Source organism: Dendrobates tinctorius, unplaced genomic scaffold (assembly GCF_039654945.1).
Source record: "Dendrobates tinctorius isolate UK_male_01 unplaced genomic scaffold, ASM3965494v1 ptg000192l, whole genome shotgun sequence".
Taxonomy (NCBI): Eukaryota; Metazoa; Chordata; class Amphibia; order Anura; family Dendrobatidae; genus Dendrobates; species Dendrobates tinctorius.
This window is the reverse complement of record NW_027361859.1, coordinates 14,131,741-14,154,376: the sequence shown is the minus strand read 5'-3', so window position 1 is coordinate 14,154,376 and position 22,636 is coordinate 14,131,741. Positions and strand designations below refer to the sequence as shown.

The 22,636-nt window shown below is 45.2% G+C and overlaps 1 protein-coding gene across 1 annotated transcript in view; it reads left to right on the top strand.

Annotated features, from left to right (window-relative positions):
- Positions 1–415: 415 nt before the first annotated feature.
- Positions 416–22,636, top strand: part of LOC141055898 (uncharacterized) — a 68,376-nt gene continuing 46,155 nt past the window's right edge. The window contains exon 1 of the mRNA XM_073552611.1: positions 416–540. The gene's annotated coding sequence lies outside the window, so the exon portion shown is untranslated. The remainder of the gene's footprint in view (positions 541–22,636) is intronic.

Sequence of the window (22,636 nt, the reverse complement as noted above, 5' to 3'; positions counted from 1 at the left end):
ACGGCTCCGCTCCGTACACCTCGTACACACACGGCTCCGCTCCGTACACCTCGTACACACACGGCTCCGCTCCGTACACCTCGTACACACACGGCTCCGCTCCGTACACCTCGTACACACACGGCTCCGCTCCGTACACCTCGTACACACACGGCTCCGCTCCGTACACCTCGTACACACACGGCTCCGCTCCGTACACCTCGTACACACACGGCTCCGCTCCGTACACCTCGTACACACACGGCTCCGCTCCGTACACCTCGTACACACACGGCTCCGCTCCGTACACCTTGTACACACACGGCTCCGCTCCGTACACCTCGTACACACGCGGCTCTGCTACATCCACCCTGTAAACCCCTCCTGACCCCACAAATAAACTTCCCCTCATCCAGCACCATGACAACCAGCACAGCAGAGTCCTGCATACACTGAGGCCCCTGATCATGTGACTCCTGACTCCTCCCCTCCTGTGACCTCATCCCAGGTCCTGTGCGCACAGAGCAGCCATATACGTGGAGTGCGGCTCTGCAGGTGGAGGTAGGTGCTGGAGGCTCCATTATACTGTATGTGGATTATTTATCCCTCCTCCATACTCCGCAGCGCTGTACACACATTATCACACTCACTATAGTCCTTATTCACACCTGGGATTCCTGTTTGTGTCTGTGCAGTGATTGTTTTCCTCCAGACAGTAATGTCCTCCCCTTTGTCTCGGCCAGTGTAATGATTCTCCCTTCTTCCCCCTTTGACACCACATGATAATATTGCTCTTATTCACCTGCATGTGGCCAAAATTCCTTCTATGAACCCCTAAATAGCATTAATGCCCCTTGTGTGCCCCCACATACACATGTGGTCAAAATTGTTGGTACCCCTCGTTTAAAGACAGACCCACAATGGCGACAGAAATAACTTGAATCTGACAAAATAAAAAATAAATACTCTATGAAAATGAACAAATGAAAGTCAGACATTGCTTTTCGCCATGCTTCCACAGAATAAAAAAATAAAACTCATGAAAGGCCTGGACAGAAATGATGGTTCCCCTGAAAATAATGTGACAAAAGGGACATGTTAAATCGCGGTGTGTCCACTAATTAGTATCACAGGTGTCTACAATCTGTCATTAAACGAGGGGTGTCAACAATTTTGACCACATGTGTATTAGTAATGTCACCTGTGTGCCCCCATATATTACTAATGTCACCTGTGTGCCCCCATATATTAGTAATGTCACCTGTGTGCCCCCATATATTAGTAATGTCACCTGTGTGCCACCATATATTACTAATGTCACCTGTGTGCCCCCATATATTAGTAATGTCACCTGTGTGCCCCCATATATTAGTAATGTCACCTGTGTGCCTCCATATATTAGTAATGTCACCTGTGTGCCACCATATATTAGTAATGTCACCTGTGTGCCCCCATATATTACTAATGTCACCTGTGTGCCCCCATATATTGGTAATGTCACCTGTGTGCCCCCATATATTAGTAATGTCACCTGTGTGCCTCCATATATTAGTAATGTCACCTGTGTGCCACCATATATTAGTAATGTCTCCTATGTGCCTCATATATTAGTAATGTCACCTGTGTGCCTCCATATATTAGTAATGTCACCTGTGTGCCACCATATATTAGTAATGTCACCTGTGTGCCACCATATATTAGTAATGTCACCTGTGTGCCACCATATATTAGTAATGTCACCTGTGTGCCCCCATATATTAGTAATGTCACCTGTGTGCCAACATATATTAGTAATGTCACCTGTGTGCCAACATATATTAGTAATGTCACCTGTGTGCCCCCATATATTAGTAATGTCACCTGTGTGCCCCATATATTAATAATGTCACCTGTGTGCCCCCATATATTAGTAATGTCACCTGTGTGCCTCCATATATTAGTAATGTCACCTGTGTGCCCCCATGTATTAGTAATGTCACCTGTGTGCCCCCATGTATTAATGTCACCTGTGTGCCCCCATATATTAGTAATGTCACCTGTGTGCCCCCATGTATTAGTAATGTCACCTGTGTGCCCCCATGTATTAGTAATGTCACCTGTGTGCCCCCATGTATTAGTAATGTCACCTGTGTGCCCCCATGTATTAGTAATGTCACCTGTGTGCCCCCATATATTAGTAATGTCACCTGTGTGCCAACATATATTAGTAATGTCACCTGTTTGCCCCCATATATTAGTAATGTCACCTGTGTGCCCCCATATATTAGTAATGTCACCTGTGTGCCCCCATATATTAGTAATGTCACCTGTGTGCCTCCATATATTAGTAATGTCACCTGTGTGCCCCCATATATTAGTAATGTCACCTGTGTGCCCCCATATATTAGTAATGTCACCTGTGTGCCACCATATATTAGTAATGTCACCTGTGTGCCAACACATATTAGTAATGTCACCTGTGTGCCTCCATATATTAGTAATGTCACCTGTGTGCCCCCATATATTAGTAATGTCACCTGTGTGCCCCCATATATTAGTAATGTCACCTGTGTGCCACCATATATTAGTAATGTCACCTGTGTGCCCCCATATATTAGTAATGTCACCTGTGTGCCACCATATATTAGTAATGTCACCTGTGTGCCCCCATATATTAGTAATGTCACCTGTGTGCCTCCATATATTAGTAATGTCACCTGTGTGCCCCCATATATTAGTAATGTCACCTGTGTGCCCCCATATATTAGTAATGTCACCTGTGTGCCACCATATATTAGTAATGTCACCTGTGTGCCAACACATATTAGTAATGTCACCTGTGTGCCTCCATATATTAGTAATGTCACCTGTGTGCCCCCATATATTAGTAATGTCACCTGTGTGCCCCCATATATTAGTAATGTCACCTGTGTGCCACCATATATTAGTAATGTCACCTGTGTGCCCCCATATATTAGTAATGTCACCTGTGTGCCTCCATATATTAGTAATGTCACCTGTGTGCCACCATATATTAGTAATGTCACCTGTGTGCCACCATATATTAGTAATGTCACCTGTGTGCCACCATATATTAGTAATGTCACCTCTGTGCCACCATATATTAGTAATGTCACCTGTGTGCCCCCATATATTAGTAATGTCACCTGTGTGCCACCATATATTAGTAATGTCACCTGTGTGCCCCCATATATTAGTAATGTCACCTGTGTGCCAACATATATTAGTAATGTCACCTGTTTGCCCCCATATATTAGTAATGTCACCTGTGTGCCACCATATATTAGTAATGTCACCTGTGTGCCCCCATGTATTAGTAATGTCACCTGTGTGCCCCCATGTATTAGTAATGTCACCTCTGTGCCCCCATGTATTAGTAATGTCACCTGTGTGCCCCCATATATTAGTAATGTCACCTGTGTGCCCCCATATATTAGTAATGTCACCTGTGTGCCACCATATATTAGTAATGTCACCTGTGTGCCCCCATGTATTAGTAATGTCACCTGTGTGCCCCCATGTATTAGTAATGTCACCTCTGTGCCCCCATGTATTAGTAATGTCACCTGTGTGCCTCCATATATTAGTAATGTCACCTGTGTGCCCCCATATATTAGTAATGTCACCTGTCTGCCCCCATATATTAGTAATGTCACCTGTGTGCCAACATATATTAGTAATGTCACCTGTTTGCCCCCATATATTAGTAATGTCACCTGTGTGCCCCCATATATTAGTAATGTCACCTGTGTGCCCCCATATATTAGTAATGTCACCTGTGTGCCTCCATATATTAGTAATGTCACCTGTGTGCCTCCATATATTAGTAATGTCACCTGTGTGCCACCATATATTAGTAATGTCACCTGTGTGCCTCCATATATTAGTAATGTCACCTGTGTGCCCCCATATATTAGTAATGTCACCTGTGTGCCACCATATATTAGTAATGTCACCTGTGTGCCCCCATATATTAGTAATGTCACCTGTGTGCCTCCATATATTAGTAATGTCACCTGTGTGCCACCATATATTAGTAATGTCACCTGTGTGCCCCCATATATTAGTAATGTCACCTGTGTGCCACCATATATTAGTAATGTCACCTGTGTGCCACCATATATTAGTAATGTCTCCTATGTGCCTCATATATTAGTAATGTCACCTGTGTGCCTCCATATATTAGTAATGTCACCTGTGTGCCCCCATATATTAGTAATGTCACCTGTGTGCCTCCATATATTAGTAATGTCACCTGTGTGCCAACATATATTAGTAATGTCACCTGTGTGCCCCCATATATTAGTAATGTCACCTGTGTGCCACCATATATTAGTAATGTCTCCTATGTGCCTCATATATTAGTAATGTCACCTGTGTGCCTCCATATATTAGTAATGTCACCTGTGTGCCACCATATATTAGTAATGTCACCTGTGTGCCCCCATATATTAGTAATGTCACCTGTGTGCCAACATATATTAGTAATGTCACCTGTGTGCCCCCATATATTAGTAATGTCACCTGTGTGCCCCCATATATTAATAATGTCACCTGTGTGCCCCCATATATTAGTAATGTCACCTGTGTGCCTCCATGTATTAGTAATGTCACCTGTGTGCCCCCATGTATTAGTAATGTCACCTGTGTGCCCCCATGTATTAGTAATGTCACCTGTGTGCCCCCATGTATTAGTAATGTCACCTGTGTGCCCCCATGTATTAGTAATGTCACCTGTGTGCCCCCATGTATTAGTAATGTCACCTGTGTGCCCCCATATATTAGTAATGTCACCTGTGTGCCCCCATGTATTAGTAATGTCACCTGTGTGCCCCCATGTATTAGTAATGTCACCTGTGTGCCCCCATGTATTAGTAATGTCACCTGTGTGCCCCCATGTATTAGTAATGTCACCTGTGTGCCCCCATGTATTAGTAATGTCACCTGTGTGCCCCCATATATTAGTAATGTCACCTGTGTGCCCCCATATATTAGTAATGTCACCTGTGTGCCCCCATATATTAGTAATGTCACCTGTGTGCCAACACATATTAGTAATGTCACTTGTGTGCCTCCATATATTAGTAATGTCACCTGTGTGCCCCCATATATTAGTAATGTCACCTGTGTGCCACCATATATTAGTAATGTCACCTGTGTGCCAACACATATTAGTAATGTCACCTGTGTGCCTCCATATATTAGTAATGTCACCTGTGTGCCCTCATATATTAGTAATGTCACCTGTGTGCCCCCATATATTAGTAATGTCACCTGTGTGCCCTCATATATTAGTAATGTCACCTGTGCTGTGTGCCACCATATATTAGTAATGTCACCTGTGTGCCCCCATATATTAGTAATGTCACCTGTGTGCCACCATATATTAGTAATGCCACCTGTGTGCCACCATGTATTAGTAATGTCACCTGTGTGCCACCATGTATTAGTAATGTCACCTGTGTGCCCCCATATATTAGTAATGTCACCTGTGCGCCACCATATATTAGTAATGCCACTTGTGTGCCCCCATATATTAGTAATGCCACCTGTCTGCCACCATATATTAGTAATGTCACCTGTCTGCCACCATATATTAGTAATGTCACCTGTGTGCCCCCATATATTAGTAATGTCACCTGTGTGCCACCATATATTAGTAATGTCACCTGTGTGCCTCCATATATTAGTAATGTCACCTGTGTGCCCCCATGTATTAGTAATGTCACCTGTGTGCCACCATGTATTAGTAATGTCACCTGTGTGCCACCATATATTAGTAATGTCACCTGTGTGCCTCCATATATTAGTAATGTCGCCTATGTGCCCCCATATATTAGTAATGTCACCTGTGTGCCTCCATATATTAGTAATGTCACCTGTGTGCCAACACATATTAGTAATGTCACCTGTGTGCCTCCATGTATTAGTAATGTCACCTGTGTGCCCCCATGTATTAGTAATGTCACCTGTGTGCCACCATATATTAGTAATGTCACCTGTGTGCCTCCATATATTAGTAATGTCGCCTATGTGCCCCCATATATTAGTAATGTCACCTGTGTGCCACCATATATTAGTAATGTCACCTGTGTGCCACCATATATTAGTAATGTCACCTGTGTGCCTCCATATATTAGTAATGTCACCTGTGTGCCCCCATATATTAGTAATGTCACCTGTGTGCCACCATATATTAGTAATGTCACCTGTGTGCCACCATATATTAGTAATGTCACCTGTGTGCCTCCATATATTAGTAATGTCACCTGTGTGCCCCCATATATTAGTAATGTCACCTGTGTGCCTCCATGTATTAGTAATGTCACCTGTGTGCCCCCATGTATTAGTAATGTCACCTGTGTGCCACCATATATTAGTAATGTCACCTGTGTGCCTCCATATATTAGTAATGTCACCTGTGTGCCACCATATATTAGTAATGTCACCTGTGTGCCACCATATATTAGTAATGTCACCTGTGTGCCACCATATATTAGTAATGTCACCTGTGTGCCTCCATATATTAGTAATGTCACCTGTGTGCCTCCATATATTAGTAATGTCACCTGTGTGCTACCATGTATTAGTAATGTCACCTGTGTGCCCCCATGTATTAGTAATGTCACCTGTGTGCCTCCATATATTAGTAATGTCGCCTATGTGCCCCCATATATTAGTAATGTCACCTGTGTGCCTCCATATATTAGTAATGTCACCTGTGTGCCAACACATATTAGTAATGTCACCTGTGTGCCTCCATGTATTAGTAATGTCACCTGTGTGCCCCCATGTATTAGTAATGTCACCTGTGTGCCACCATATATTAGTAATGTCACCTGTGTGCCTCCATATATTAGTAATGTCGCCTATGTGCCCCCATATATTAGTAATGTCACCTGTGTGCCACCATATATTAGTAATGTCACCTGTGTGCCACCATATATTAGTAATGTCACCTGTGTGCCTCCATATATTAGTAATGTCACCTGTGTGCCCCCATATATTAGTAATGTCACCTGTGTGCCACCATATATTAGTAATGTCACCTGTGTGCCACCATATATTAGTAATGTCACCTGTGTGCCTCCATATATTAGTAATGTCACCTGTGTGCCCCCATATATTAGTAATGTCACCTGTGTGCCTCCATGTATTAGTAATGTCACCTGTGTGCCCCCATGTATTAGTAATGTCACCTGTGTGCCACCATATATTAGTAATGTCACCTGTGTGCCTCCATATATTAGTAATGTCACCTGTGTGCCACCATATATTAGTAATGTCACCTGTGTGCCACCATATATTAGTAATGTCACCTGTGTGCCACCATATATTAGTAATGTCACCTGTGTGCCTCCATATATTAGTAATGTCACCTGTGTGCCTCCATATATTAGTAATGTCACCTGTGTGCCACCATATATTAGTAATGTCACCTGTGTGCCTCCATATATTAGTAATGTCACCTGTGTGCCTCCATATATTAGTAATGTCACCTGTGTGCCACCATATATTAGTAAATATTAGTAAAGTCACGTATGTGCCCCCATATATGGGTCATTTCATTTCAAGTGAAACAATGCAATTTTCTTCCATTTTTAGTCTTTTGAGTTTTTGTTCTCTGGTAATAGTGTGTGAGATAATGCAAAGTGTGAAGAAAAAAATTCAAAATACTTACATTTTTTTAATTAATTTTTCAAAAGTTTGAAAAACTATGAATTTCTGTGATTCCTGCCTTTCCATTTCTCCTAATAACTGAGGCCACAACAAAGAAAGACAAACGGGAAAACACCATTCCACTCAGAACTGTTCAATCTTCCACCCGATGTGTCACAGGAGCATCTGTTATTATTTTCCCCATGCGGACTCAAATGCAAAATTTTAAAAAGCATTTCCAAAAAATGAAAAGGATATACAATTTTTCAAAAATTGGCATGTGCTTCCTATGCTCCTAGCCACACCTGTACCAAAATGCAAGTTGAGATCTCAAAGGGATCATATTTTTATTATTATTATTTATTATTATTATAGCGCCATTTATTCCATGGTGCTTTACATGTGAGAAGGGGTATACATAATAAATACAAGTACAGTAATCTTAAACAATACAAGTCACGACTGGTACAGGATGAGAGAGGACCCTGCCCGCGAGGGCTCACAATCTGCAAAGGATGGGTGAGGATACAGTAGGCGAGGGTAGAGCTGGTCGTGCAGCAGTTTGGTGCATCGGTGGTTACTGCAGGTTATAGGCTTGTCAGAAGGGGTAGGCCTTCAGGTTCTTTTTGAAGGTTTCCGTGGTAGGCGAGAGTCTGATATATTGTGGTAGAGAGTTCCAGAGTAGGGGGGATGCGCGGGAGAAATCTTGTATGCGATTGTGGGAAGAGGAGATAAGAGGGGTGTAGAAAAGGAGATCTTGTGAGGATCAGAGGTTGCGTGCAGGTAAGTACCGGGAGACGAGATCACAGATGTATGGAGGAGACAGGTTGTGGATGGCTTTGTATGTCATGGTTAGGGTTTTGAATTGGAGTCTTTGGGTAATGGGGAGCCAGTGCAGGGATTGACAGAGAGGAGATGCCGGGAATAGCAGGGGGACAGGTGGATTAGTCGGGCAGCAGAGTTTAGAATAGATTGGAGTGGTGCGAGAGTGTTAGGCTACTTTCACACATCAGGTTTTCGGCGTCAGGCGTGATCCGGCGTCGTGCCGGAACGCCGGATCCGGCAAATGTTTTGTAAAACCTGATGTGCCGGATCAGGTTTTCTGCCGGATCCGTCTTGTTCTTGACAGACAAAACCGGATCCGTCTCATCCGGTTCATCCGTTTTTCTATCCGTTTTTCGACGGATTACGCCGGATCCGGTTTTTTAAATTGACCCTTGTGGCCTTCCGAACGGGATTGGCTACTGGAAAACTATATATAGCATGTTCCTACAGCCCTTCTTTGACAGGTTGTCGAGGAGAAAGTGCAGGTTGGAGAGAAGAGCAAGTTACTGGCGAAGATGGATGTTGTGATTGGAAATATTTTGAAGAATTTGGCGGATTTTATAGCGGAGGCGAATCGTTTGAGGGTGATTGTTCTGGAGAAGGAGAGAGCGAGACAGCAGCGCATCAGGCATCGTAGACGACGTTTGTGGATCCACCCCATCACAGCCAAGAGAATGACGCGTGGGGTCTATTCTACACTCTGCATGGACCTTCGACGAAACCCGGATAAATTTTTTGGATATGTTCGGATGAAAATGGAGAATTTTGATTACTTGGTGGAGCGCATTGCACACCTCATAAGAAAAGCGGACACCTATTGCCGCTTCTCTGTTTCACCCGCAGAGCGTCTGATGGTGACTTTAAGGTAAGCCACATTTATTGGATGTGATCGCATCAGAGCACACTTTCACTGCAATCTTGTTGGTGGTAGTTTGTATCTCCAAGTGTTATAGCTGAGTTTTGGTATGTAATGCTGTGATTTAAAACTAATTGATTGTTTTTTAATTCCCCACAGATTTCTTGCAACTGGAGAATCCCTTTCGTCACTGCATTTCCAGTACAGACTCGGGATTTCCACCATATCTGGAATAGTGAAGTACACATGCCGTGCACTGTGGGACTCCTTAGCTGAAGAGTTTTTACCAGAGCCCACAACAGAGAGGTGGATTGAAATTGCTGACAAGTTTCAACAGATATGTCAGTTTCCCAACTGCTTGGGCGCTGTGGACGGGAAACATATCCACATTGTAAAGCCAGCCGGATCGGGATCGGAATATTTCAATTACAAGAAATATTTTTCAATTGTCCTCATGGCCATCGCTGACGCGGAATACAAGTTTATTGCTGTGGATATTGGGGCCTATGGCCGCTCCAATGACTCTCAAGTTTTCAAACTGTCTGCCATGGGGCGTAAACTGTATGGAAACACCTTCCAGTTCCCACCACCTAGACCGCTGCCGCAAACATCTGGTCCACCTATGCCATTTGTCTGTGTAGAGGATGAAGCCTTCCAGCTGTCAGAACACCTTTTGAAACTGTACTCTAGCAGAGGATTGACAAGACCAAAACGCATTTTTAATTACCGCCTCACAATCAATCAATCAATCAATCAAATTTATTATCGCGAAGTACATATTACATATATACAAGGAATTCTTTGTGGCAAAGAGGCAACATAATATATAACAACAGATACAACAAGTAACATCTAACAAGACAGATACAGTATATAGTCTACACATGATTTCCAGTTTTCCAGTAGCCAATCCCGTTCGGAAGGCCACAAGGGTCAATTTAAAAAACCGGATCCGGCGTAATCCGTCGAAAAACGGATAGAAAAACGGATGAACCGGATGAGACGGATCCGGTTTTGTCTGTCAAGAACAAGACGGATCCGGCAGAAAACCTGATCCGGCACATCAGGTTTTACAAGAGCAAGAAGAATGGTTGAATGTACCTTTGGTATTCTGACAGCCAAATGGCGGGTCCTATTGACTGCGATCAACCTCAAGACAGAAACTGTTGACGAGGTGATCAAAGCTTGCGTGGTACTCCACAATTTTGTTATCTGCAAGGAACCCATTTCCATTGAGGACACCTCTGAAGAAACCACCTTGCAAGATTACCATGACATTACCACTAGAAGTTCTGTGACGGTTTCAGTAATGAGGGACAATTTTGCACTATACTTTATGTCACCTCAAGGCAGAGTACACTGGCAGGATGACAGAGTGTGAAAGATTTGTGCCCTAACCAAACTTGTGTACCTTCTGTACCAACAGTATATACCTTTGCCAACCAAAGTTGGCTATCTTGTCATGGTCTCTACTTTTAGCTTTAGGCCACAGGTGTGTACCTGGTTGTGTTTTATGCAAAGTATTTCACCTTTTAACAAAAGTTGTGTACATTGTTAGGAAATCACCAACAATAAACACAACCAGGAACACAACTGTGGCAAAAAGCTAAAATTTACCCACAGTTATATACCTGGTTTTGAATACCTTTTTACCTTTTAAATACCCTTTATTTAACCTTTTTTTAAACATATTTCGCCGCAGAAAGAAATGACAGACAACCAGTGTAAACAATAATTTAACTTTTATTTAAAATATTTTTTTGTTTGTAAACTGTTTTTAAAGTTAAAAAAACTTTTTTAATAAAGGTTTGAAAAAAAACTGGGCATTTTTATTACAAAACACACATTACAAATCTGTGTAGTGTGGGGTGGAAATACTGCTGGAGGGGCTGCGGGACACTTCAACAATGGGAGTGTGGAGAGAGGACTGGGATCGTGGTGGGGAAGGAACAGTTAGAGGTGATGGTGTGGAAAAAGCTACAGAATGGGTGGACATGTGGGAGGCAGAAGAGGTGGTGGGCGGTGGAGTGGAGGGTTGGGCAGGGACTGTAGGAGCAGATGATGTTGATGGAAAGTTGTATGGGGAAGGAGTTTGGTACGGGGAAGGAGTTTGGTACGGGGAAGGAGTTTGATACGGGGCAGGTTGCTGGAAGTGGGGAGATGTCTGGTACTGGGGAGGTTGCTGGTACTGGGGAGGTTGCTGGTACTGGGCAGGTTGCTGGTATGTAATAGGAGGGGGAGGATGGAAAGTGGCTGGAGGGGGTGCAGATGTAATAGGAGGGGGAGGATGGAAAGTGGCTGGAGGGGGTGCAGATGTAATAGGAGGGGGAGGATGGAAAGTGGCTGGAGGGGGTGCAGGTGGAGGAACTACAGTGGTGGGAGGTGGAGGTTGGGAGGTAACCTGCTGTAGAGCACCGTGGCACGAATGCATTACATGCATCTGCTGGGTAGGAGATAGTGTTGCCATGCGCTCCACAACAGACCTGAAAAAGGTGTGGTTTGGCGAAGATCTTGCTTCTGAATGCATGGTTTGCAGAAGTGTCTTGACGTCCAGAATGCTGGAGTTGATCTGCTGAAAGCCTGCGGAGATTTGCTCTGACAAGACTTTTAGACAGTTCTGGAAAGATGCATTCAGATGCAAGAACTCTGGCGCATAACTCTTTTCCTGACCCCTCTGCCGCTGCCGCCCAGTACCCGCAGGTGTACTAGAGGTGGCAGGGGCAGAAGGGTGGGGTAAAGGGAAAGCGATCTCCTCACCAGCAGCTTCATGTAATGTAGGCGGCCACGATGCTCCTGTGCTGGTGGATGGGACAGATGGGTCGAATGTGTGGGAAGGCTGGGAAGGTGCAGATGTACCGGGGCGGTCGAAGTGTCCCTCGGTGCCGGTCTCCTCAGGGATCGCCTCAGAAGGGTCCAATCGTGCAGGCTCCCGAGTGCTGCTCACCGTGCTGTGGAATAAAGAGAAAAAAAAACAATTAAAATAGTGACATGGTATGGCCCTGGCTGAAAAAAAAGTTACATCTAAACATTTTTTTGTCACATGTGGTGTGTAATATTTACCTTCTGGTGAGCATTGTCTCCCGGAGGAACGACAGGGCTCGTGCGTACTTGTACTTGCTCCTGCGTCCTCCAGATCCACTCGGGGCCCGCATCTCTTTATTGAACTCCTTCTTGAAACGATCCCTCACAGACCGCCACCGCTTCACAATTCTCTCCCCTGAAACGAGAAAGGACAAAGTGGTTAGTATACAACATCAGTGTTTCCCAAACTCCAGTCCTCATGGTCCCCAGGGTTCATGTTTTCAGGATTTCCAAAGTAAATAGAAATTCTGAACACATGATCCGTGGGGACCACGAGGACTGGAGTTCGGGAAACACTGGTTTAAATCAAGCAACCGGTACTGTATATACTTACGCTCTTTAATCTGGGCCCGAGCTTCGAGGTCCTCCCAGCGGTCCACAAGGAGCGAACAGATTTCCTCCCAGAGTCATCGGGTAACGATAAGGTCAGCGTGGCGGCGGTCAGCCATATTCCAGAGCGGCTCCCTTTCTCTGACGAGATCGATGAGGCGGTCCACATCAATCCCTCCATCCTCACCGTCAGAGTCGGGAGCACGCTGTGAAGGCTGTTAAAGAAAAAGACAAAAATAACATAATTAGCCTCCACAAAAGAAATGAAATAAAAAGTGCAAAAAAACAAAGCAAAAATATTTATACTTACACGCTGGTGACCGCCGCGTTGCTGTCGCCGACGACCCCGGGAGGCACTGCGAGGACCTCTTGGCCGAGCACCAGATTGGGAAGACTAGAGAAGAAAACAAAAAATGTTATGTCTTTGGATGTAGGCATTTGTTTGCTGTGTGTGGTCTGCAGAACATTGTTTTCTATGTGTAGTGTGATGTTGTGTTTCTGCGTTTGATGCAAAAAACTTACCAATTGTGAGCCCACTCCAAGCGTCTGTCCACCCCTTCCTTCTTCTTCTGGGAGCTCCTCTTCATCTTGTGATTCCTGTTTTGAAATAAAAGGCAATGAATAGACATATATTACAGAGATGATGGATTTTGGAAATAAAAACTTACCGTCAAACGCTGACGATGTGAGGGAGGGCTCCCAGAAGAAGATGTGCTGTCTTCCTCATGTCCAGACTCCATGGCTGTGGGTGGTGTTCCTGCTGCTGCCGCCATTGCTGCTGCTGCTGCATCTATTGGGCGGCTGTTGAATAAAGAGAAACAAAGGGCCAATGAATACCTTGATATTCCATAGCCCTAGTTTGGAGGAATGGGGGATTTGATAATTACCGTCTCATCTGCTGCTGGACTCCCCTCCCGTTGTTCAGCATGCTGCTCCATTTGGGGTGGTGCTGATGGTGCTGCTGCAGATGTCTGCTGCCTTCTCCTGCTCCTGGTTCTTGGCTTGGGTGTCATGTTGGGTGTGGCTGAGGGTCCCACTGTCTTGCTTTTATATATGTCTTGTGGGCAGAGCTACTGAGCATGCTCAGACCAAAAAAAACGGATCCGGCCGCCGGATCCGGCTGTCGCCGGATCAGGCGCATTGCGGCGCTCATAGGCTTTCATTGTATGAAAAAGCCGGACACGCCGGATCCGGCGTGTCCGGCTTTTTCGCCGGAGACAAAAAACGTTACAGTAGCCGTTTTTTCCAGACGCCGGATCGCGTCACATTGCCGGATCCGGCGAAAATCTGATGAAACGCATGGCCATCCGGCTCGATCCGGCTCTAATGCAAGTCAATGGGGGGAAACCGGATCCGGCATTGCATTTAGCCGGATCCGGTTTTTGTCAAAAGCGCCGGATCGCGCCTGACGGCGAAAACCTGATGTGTGAAAGAGGCCTTAGAGTGGAGGCCACAGAGCAGGAGGTTGCAGTAGTCAAGGCAGGAGATGATGAGGGCATGGACTAGGGTTTTTGCAGATTCTTGGTGGAGGAATGTACAGATCCGGGAAATTTTTTTGAGTTGAAGTCGGCAGGAAGTGGAAATGACTTGGATATGTGGCTTGAAAGAGAGATCAGTGTCAAGGATAACCCCGAGGCAGCGAGCTTGTGGGACTGGAGAGAGTGGGCAGCAGTTTATTTTAATGGATAGGTCTATGGGGGGGTCGCGTGAGATGGGGGAAAGATGATGAATTCGGTTTTGTCCATATTAAGTTTTAGAAATCTATCGGAGAAGGATGAAATAGACAGATATTGAGGGATTCTGTTTAGTAGGGAGGTGATATCTGGTCCAGAGATGTAGATCTATATGTCATCAGCATAGAGGTGATACTGAAAGCCGTGAGATTCTATGACCTGTCCGAGGCAGAAGGTGTAAATGGAGAAGAGCAGGGGCCCTAGGACTAAACCTTGTGGGACTCCGATGGATAGGGGGCGCGGTGAGGAGGTGGTATGCGAGTGGGAGACACTGAATGTCCGGTCTGTTAGGTATGACGCCATCCAAGATAGGGCCAAGTCTGTGATGAGAGGGTCTGTAGTAATGGGGAATGGTCCACTGTGTCAAAAGCAGAGGACAGGTCCAGGAGGAGGAGGACAGAGTAGTGTCGCTTGGCCTTGGCGGTTAATAGGTCATTGGTGACTTTAGTTAGGATGTCAGCTAAGGTGTGAGGTTCTCACTACCATTCAAAGTACCGTCAGGGGTTAACTAGCGAATATAGCCTAGAGGGGTCCCCAAATATTAAAACATAACCTTTAATCAATTATTAAAAAGACAATTATCACAAACAAACCAAATAAAGTGCTTGTGCAAACCAGTGCTTATTAAAAAATGGTTTGGTCTCACCACTGTTGTCGGACAAAAGATCCCGGCCTCCTTCTGGAAGTACCTTGCCGGGAGATGGATCCAAACAAGGGAAAGGGGAATATATATGGGGAGAGAGATGTAAGCGGTATGTAATAATTTCCTAGACTCCCTATCGTGCCCCAGTATTGCTCCTGTCCTAACAAGGACAGGCCCCAAGTGGACCCTATAGTGATACCTCCAATGATATGGGGCTGAATACTCCCTATGAGTTTCTTCTCCAATGGTGGGGATTCATCAGGGGAGTTTATATAAAGATTTGGGAAGTAAGAAAAAACTAAGCCTGTCCGTAAGTTAAAGCAGGCCCTGCAGTGGCAAGGTGCCAGGTCAAAGAAAGTGACTGCCCATGTCACTGTCAGAGTGAGACTCAATCATATCATTGGAGGTATCACTATAGGGTCCACTTGGGGCCTGTCCTTGTTAGGACAGGAGCAATACTGGGGCACGACAGGGAGTCTAGGAAATTATTACATACCGTTTACATCTCTCTCCCCATATATTTATCTCTTTCCCTTGTTTGGATCCATCTCCTGGCAAGGTATTTCCGGAAGGAGGCCGGGATCTTTTGTCCGTCAACAGTGGTGAGACGAAACCATTTTTTATGAGCACTGGTTTGCACGAGCACTTTATTTGGTTTGTTTGTGATATTTGTCTATTTAATAATTTATTAAAGGTTGTTTTAATATTTGGGGACCCCTCTAGGCTATATTCGCTGACCTTAGTTAGGGCAGTTTCAGTGGAGTGGTGTGGCCGAAAGCCAGATTGTAAGTGGTCAAGGAGGGAGCAAGAAGAGAGGTGGGAGGACAGTTCAAGATGGACGTGTTGTTCCAGTAGTTTTGAGGCATAGGGGAGAAGTGATATAGGGCGATAGCTAGATACAGAGGATGGGTTAAGAAAAGGCTTTTTGAGGATATGTGTGATTGAGGCATGTTTAAAGCTTGAGGGGAAAACACCAGTTGTTAGTGATAGGTTGAAGAGATGGGTTAGGTTTGGGATGAGGACTGTGGTGAGGATTGGGATGAAGTGGGATGGGTTCAGGTCAAGTGCACAGGTAGTGAGATGTGATCTTGAGAGTAGAGTGGAGAGTCGATCAGGGCAGTTAGGAGGAAGGGCTCTGGGGGTTGTTGACCAAAACTGTGTCTGATGTTATCAGTCTTATCCTTGAAAAATGAGGCAAAGTCTTCAGCTGAAACGAGTGGGGAGGGAGGAGGTGCTGAGGGGCGGAGGAGAGAATTGAAGATGTTGAATAACTGTTTAGGGTTGTGAGACAGGGAGAATATGAGAGATAAGTAGGTTTGTTTTGCTGCAGCGAGTGTGGCCTTGAAAGTAGTGAGGGAATGTATGAATGCGATGAAGTTCTCATTGGAGTGGGATCTTTTCCATCTCCGCTCAGCAGCCCTGGAAGCTCACCTCAGTTCTTTGGTCAGGCTGGTGTGCCAGTGCTGTCTGTTGATTTTGCGAGCTTTGGTATGTGTGAGAGGGGCAAATGATTCAAAATCTTACAGCTATTGTGGTGTTATATAGAGCGGCATCTGCATTGTGTAGGGAACTTGTTATGAATGAGTCACCGAGGAGGAAAAAACAAAAAGCAAGCTAAGCCCAGAAAACCGGAGAGGTTGGTAACTAGCGGATTGCAGACCCCTGATCCTATCCACAACAACTAGCAGTAGCCGTGGAGCGTGCCTACGGTGATCCTAGACGCCTCGTCACGGCCGGAGAACTAAATAAGCCTAAAGAAAGAAAGGGAAAATCTAAACTGCCCCAGAGCAGACCCCAAAGCAATAGACAGCCCCCAACATGTATTGTCGGTGAAACAAGATGAAAACACAGACACAGGTAGAAAGATAGGCTGAGCAAACGATGGGGCCCTCACTAACTAGAAAGGACAGGAAAGAAAAGCTGCTGTCTGCAATCACGCAAAAAACCCTGCCAAAAAGAATGTCCAACACGTCTGATAGAAAAAGGCCCTGAAGTTGCTAGACTTCAAATCACTATATCAGCACTCAGGTATATTCTGAAGACAGAGCAAAAGAGATCAACTGAACAGAGACAAAATGGGGATTCAGCCCAGTCCCAGCCAGGGCTGGCTGAACACAAAAACTAAGTAAACCAGACAAAAACTCATATGAACAATAGCAGATAAAACTTAGCTTTAGGAAGGCAGGAACCAAACTGGAAACCAGGAGCCACAGTCAGGAAAAATCACCAGCAAGAAACTAGGCAGTCGGCTGCCTTAAATCCAATCAGAAACTCCTGAAGTCCAATCGCAGTCCTCTTCCTCAGGTGGCTGGTCTCTGCCATTTAGATCAGCTTCATTACCTCCCTTCACCAACAGAGGGAGTCCAGATAGAGAACTCACTACTCCTCTGTCAGCACAGCCAGCTCCATAACCCTCACCAGAAGCCAGAGGCAAACCCGAAAATGAGCTCACAACAGTACCCCCCCTTGAGGAGGGGTCACCGAACCCTCATCCACACCACCGGGCCGATCAGGATGGGCCGGATGAAAAGCACGAACCAATCTATCGGCATGAATATCAGAGGCAGAGACCCAAAAATTGTCCTCCTGGCCATAACCCTTCCACTTGACCAAATACTGGAGTCTCCGTCTAGCCAAACGAGAATCCAGTATTTTCTCTACCTCATATTCCACATTACCTTCAACCAATACAGGGTCAGGAGGTGCAGCCATAGGAACTACTGGCTCAACATATCTCTTCAACAGCGACTTATGAAACACGTTATGGATCTTAAGCGTAACAGGAAGAGCCAATCGAAAAGAAACCGGATTAAGAATCTCCAAAATCTTGTAAGGTCCAATAAATCTTGGCTTGAACTTTGGAGAAGTCACCTTCATAGAGATATTCTTTGATGACAACCAAACCATATCACCCACTTTAAACCGGGGACCAATGGTCCTATGCCGGTTAGAAAACCGCTGGGCCTTTTCCTGGGAGAGAGACAACTTATCCACTACTTGGTCCCAAATCTGATGCATTCTCTCTACCACAGTGTCAACACCTGGGCAGGCTGAAGATTCCACTTGCCCTGAAGAAAATCGAGGATGAAACCCAAAGTTGCAGAAAAAGGGCGACATCAAGGTGGCAGAACTAGCTCTATTATTTAAAGCGAATTCAGCCAAGGACAAAAATTAAACCCAATCCTCCTGATCAGCAGATATAAAACATCTCAAATAGAACTCCAAAGTCTGGTTTGTTCTTTCCGTCTGCCCATTGGTCTGAGGGTGAAACGCAGAGGAGAAGGACAACTGAATTCCCAGCTTGGAACAAAAGGCTTTCCAGAATCTGGAAACAAACTGAACTCCTCTGTCCGATACAATGTTCTCAGGAATCCCATGCAACCGAACCACCTGTTGTAAAAACAAGGGTACCAACTCTGAGGAAGATGGCAACTTTGGGAGTGGTACAAGATGGACCATCTTAGAGAATCTATCACAAATCACCCAGAAAACAGTCATTCTCTGAGAGACAGGAAGATCAGAAATAAAATCCATTGAAATATGGGTCCATGGCCTCTTAGGCACCAGCAAGGGCATCAACAACCCACTAGAACGAGAACAGGGTTTAGATCGGGAACAAGTCCCACAAGACTGCACAAAATTCCTGACATTATGAGATAAGGCGGGCCACCAAAAAGACCGACTCACCAAATCTCTGGTACCAAAAATACCCGGATGACCAGCCAATGCGGACAATGAACTTCAGACATCACTCTCTTCCTCCACTGGTCTGGCACATACAATTTTCCCATAGGACAACGCGCAGGTTTGTCCTCCTGGAATTCTTCCAGAGCACGTCTCAAATCGGGCGAGATGGCAGAAAGAACTACCCCCTCGCCTAAGATGGTAGCAGGCTTAGTCACAACAGGAGAATCCGCAAGGAAACTCCTAGAAAGGGCGTCTGCCTTAACATTCTTAGTGCCCGGAAGAAAAGAGACCACAAAATCAAAACGTGTGAAAAACAAGGACAACCTAGCCTGTCTAGGATTCAAGCGCTTGGCTGACTCCAGGTAAATCAAATTCTTGTGGTCAGTAAGGACCACGACTTGGTGTTTGGCTCCCTCCAACCAATGTCTCCACTCCTCAAATGCCCATTTCATGGCCAACAGTTCCCGATTCCCCACATCATAGTTACGTTCGGATGGGGAGAACTTTCGGGAAAAGAAAGCACAAGGATTCATTTTAGATGTCACAGGATCTTTTTGGGACAACACCGCTCCTGCACCAATCTCAGAAGCGTCCACCTCCACCTGAAACGGGAGTGAGACATCAGGTTGCCGCAAAACCGGAGCAGAAGTGAATCTTTGCTTCAGCTCCTGAAAGGAAGAAACAGCCTCCGGAGACCAATTCAGCACATCAGCACCCTTCCTAGTCAAATCCGTCAATGGCTTGGCAATACCAGAAAAATTAGCTATAAATTTCCGATAAAAATTAGCAAAACCCAAAAACTTCTGGAGGGCCTTCAAAGAAGTGGGCTGAACCCAATCATAAATGGCCTGTACCTTGGCCGGGTCCATTTCAATAGTTGACGGAGACAAAATAAATCCCAAAAATGAAATCCTCTGTACCCCAAAAAGGCATTTCGATCCCTTGACATACAGGGAATTCTCCCTCAAAATCCGAAACACAGTCCGAACATGTTCCACATGAGAGTCCCAATTCTTGGAGAAGATCAAAATATCATCCAGATAGATAATCAAAAATGTATCCACAAAGTCTCGGAATATATCGTTCATGAAGCACTGGAAGACAGAAGGGGCATTAGTGAGCCCAAAAGGCATCACCAGGTACTCAAAATGTCCCTCCGGAGTATTAAACGCCATCTTCCATTCATCCCCATGCTTAATGCGAATAAGATTATTCACCCCCCTGAGGTGAAGCTTGGTAAACCAGCAAGCACCTTTAACTCTGGAGAATAGATCAGAAATCAGGGGTAACGGATACTGATATTTAACAGTAATTTTGTTGAGGGCACGATAGTCAATACAAGGCCTTAATGAACCATCCTTTTTAGCCACGAAAAAAAAACCCAGCACCTAAGGGTGAAGAGGATGGTCTAATATGACCCTTCTCCAATGCCTCCTTAATATAGGATCGCATAGCCTCGTGCTCGGGTACAGATAAATTGAAAAGCCGACCCTTGGGGAATTTACACCCCGGGTTCAGTTCAATAGCACAGCCATAACTCCTATGAGGAGGCAAAGGCGCAGACTCATTCTCACTAAATACATCATAAAAGTCAGCCAAATAGTCAGGAACATCATGTGACTGGGGAGAGGTGGAGAAAACAGGAGCATCACTAAGGGCACACCGACAACCCCAACTCACCACAGACAAAGATTTCCAATCCAGAACTGGATTATGGATTTGCAACCAGGGAAACCCCAGAACAATGGTATCATGCAAATTATGCAACACCAAAAATCTGCAATTTTCTTGATGGTCTGGGGCGACCCGCATTACCACCTGGGTCCAAAACTGAGATTTATTCTTCGCCAAAGGAGTAGCATCAATACCCCTCAAAAGGATAGGCGCCCACAGAGGTGTCATAGGAAATCCACAACGTTTAGCAAAATCCAAGTCCATCAGGTTCAGAACTGCTCCTGAATCCACGAAAAAACACAGCTTATTACGCCTTCTGAACTCCTGACGTTGCGCCCTAGACAAAACTCTACTGTTGTGAGTTCATTTTTCCCTTCACCATTGAGGTCTGATGAACTCCCTCCTCTAGTGAAGGAAGGTAGTGAGACTGATTACCAAACACCTGGGCAGCTAGATGATGACTGGGTGGCTGGAATTGAGGACTGGATATAAGGCTGCCGACGCCCTTCTTCCTGGCTGGTGATTCTGTTATGATTAGTCACCGAAGGAGGGAAAAACAAAATACCAGCTAAGTCCAGAAAAACCAGAGAGGTTGGCAGCTATCGGATTGCAGACCCCTGAACCTATCCACAACAACTATCAGTAGCCGTGGGGGGTTCCTACGGTGCCCTAGACCCCTCGATCACAGCCGGAGAACTATATAGCCTAAAGACAGGGGAAAAACTAAACTGCCCCAGAGCAGACCCCAAAGCAATAGGCAGCCCCCAACATATAATGACGGTGAAGCAAGATGAAAACACTAACACAGATAGAAAGATAGGTTGAGCAAATGATGGGGCCCAAGCTAACTACATAGGACAGGATAGGAAAGCTGCTGTCTGCCATCCGCAAAAACCCTATCAAAATGAGCCAACCGACTGATAGGAAAAACAGGCCCTGAAGTCGCTAGGCTTCAAAAAACTATATCAGCACTCAGGTATATTCTGAAGACAGAGCAAAATATCAACAGATCAGAGACAAAAATGGAATTCAGCTCACCCCCGGCCGGGGATGGCAGAACTCCCAAAAAACAAGGCAAAACAAAAACAAAACTGAAGAGTACAAAGCAGGGCAGAAAAACTTAGCTTTGAGATGCAGGAATCAGACTGGTCTCCAAGAATCCAGCAGGAAAATCACCAGCCAGGAATAATAATAATATAATACATTTTATTTTTATAGCGCCGACATATTCCGCAGCACTTTACATTTCAGAGGGGATTTGTACAGACAATAGACATTACAGCATAACAATAATCACATACAGTAGATTATAGCAAATACCAAGAGGAAAGAGGGCCCTGCTCGCAAGCTTACAGTCTATGAGGAAAGAGGTAGACACGAAAGGTGGGTGGTAACAGTTGCCCTGATTGTATGGACCAGACATAATGTTAGGTGTGTGACAGTACGGACACAGAGGGCTAATGGATGCATAAAGCATGTGGGAGAATGATGCGGGGAACCTGGTTATGGTAAAACTTTTGGCTCTGCCACACAGGGATAGATTAGGTTAATGTGTTGAGGCGATAGGCCAGTCTGAATAAATGCGTTTTCAGGACACGCTTAAAATTGTGGGGATTGGGGACTAATCGTATTGACCTGGGAAGTGCATTCCAAAGAATTGGCGCGGCACGTGTAAAGTCTTGGAGACGGGAGTGGGAGGTTCTGACTATTGAGGATGCTAACCTCAGGTCATCAGCAGAACGGAGGGCGCGGGTAGGGTGGTATACTGAAACAAGGGAGGAGATGTAGGGTGGTGCTGAGCCATGGAGGGCTTTGTGAGTGAGGGTAATAAGTTTATACTGAATTCTGGAGTGGATGGGTAGCCAGTGTAATGACTGGCACAAGGTAGAGGCATCGGTGTAACGATTGGTGAGGAATATGATCCTGGCTGCAGCATTCAAGACAGATTGGAGAGGGGAGAGTTTGGTAAGAGGGAGACCGATTAGAAGAGAGTTACAATAGTCGAGACGAGAATGAATAAGAGAAACAGTAAGAGTTTTTGCAGAGTCAAAGGTAAGAAAAGGTCGAATTCTAGAAATGTTTTTGAGGTGCAGATGACAAGAGCGAGCCAGTGATCGAATGTGGGGGGCAAAGGAAAGCTCGGAATCAAGTATGACCCCAAGACAGCGG